Source organism: Humulus lupulus, chromosome 6 (assembly GCF_963169125.1).
Source record: "Humulus lupulus chromosome 6, drHumLupu1.1, whole genome shotgun sequence".
NCBI classification, from domain to species: Eukaryota; Viridiplantae; Streptophyta; class Magnoliopsida; order Rosales; family Cannabaceae; genus Humulus; species Humulus lupulus.
Genome location: NC_084798.1, coordinates 208,531,511 through 208,532,961, shown reverse-complemented (window position 1 = coordinate 208,532,961; position 1,451 = coordinate 208,531,511). Strand labels below are relative to the sequence as shown.

Below are 1,451 nucleotides of genomic sequence, written 5' to 3'. Positions count from 1 at the left end.
AAAGACTTTAATAGTCCCTAAGTGAATCATTAGGGATAACAATAAATAAATAAATAACTAAAACTACCATCTTCAAATGATTTTAAATTGATATTTGGATGGAAAATACAAATAAAATAACATATTATAATAAAGTGAAACATATGAACATTGATTACCATCGAGTGATTATGTTGTCTTCAATTCAATTCTCCTAATAAAATACTAAGTATTTATGATACACTATTAATAAAAGAGTGCTTGTTTTCAAAAAAATAAATAAATAAATAAATAAAAAATAAAAGAGTGCTTACATATATGATTGAGAGCACAAATATATATATATATTTTAAAAAGTTAAAATATTGTGCAATTAATGAAAAATAGACAAGTTTCTCATGCTATTTTTGTAAAATAAATTTCTTTTCATAATTGGTATAAAATATAATATTCCAATATGATACTTAGTGTGCATGATAAAATGTGGAGTGTGGGGTGCGATCATACCAGTACTAATATACTGGATCCTATCAGAACTCTGTATAGTTAAACGTGTTTAGACGAGAGTATTACTAGAATTGGTGACCTACTGGGAAGTCTCGTGTTGCACCCTTAAAGTTAATTAGAAAAAAAAAAAGATAAAATTTTTGAGTGTGTCAAAAATACTATTGTATATAAAATTATTTGAATATATATATATATATTTTGGGAAATTCTATGGTAAGGGTGTCACTTTAGCCCAACAGTAGGGGTTTCTGTTTCTGGTACGTAAAGAAATTATAACAATTTTTTTTATATGATGATGTATATTGTAATTATAGTAGGCATCCCACCAGTTTTCAGAAATTTCCGAATACTTTACAATGTCGAAAACAAGAGTTCAAAATAGTTAGTTGCACGTGTATAAAAAAAACAAACATGAGTGTAATTTGACTGTTCGAACCATATTTTGGGCATCATAAATTATTCAGAATTTCTCGAAAACTGGTGAGATATCTCCTATAACTACAATATACAACGTTATTAAAAAAAATTAGATTATAATTTATCTACATGTCAGAAACTAAAATACGCTTACGGGTAGAGACTAAAGTGGCATCTCTACTATAAAATTTTCCTATATATTTTTGCAAAACACTCGTACAATACTCATATGACTCACTACTCCTTAGTGAGTATGATATTTTAATTTGTTTTTCCTAAACCCTTATCCATAGTCTTCATAATTCGATGGGTGGTAGTAAGATAGATGTATATATATAGTTTTTATTTTAATCATCCTAAAAAGTGATGCATCCGCATTACCTCATTAAAAAAATGAATGGCATACAACTAAAAGATACCTTAATAATGAGTACTTAGATACAAACACACTTGTTTATTTGATCTCTCTATTGTCTTGGCCAAAAAACTTAAACTTTTTTGAGTTATATACAACTTTATACTGCCAAGAAGCAAACACAACTTTTTGG

The 1,451-nt window shown here is 27.1% G+C and overlaps 1 pseudogene; it reads left to right on the top strand.

Moving 5' to 3' along the window:
• The first annotated feature begins 472 nt into the window (after positions 1-472).
• Positions 473-592, top strand: LOC133787193 (5S ribosomal RNA; annotated as a pseudogene).
• Positions 593-1,451: the final 859 nt, after the last annotated feature.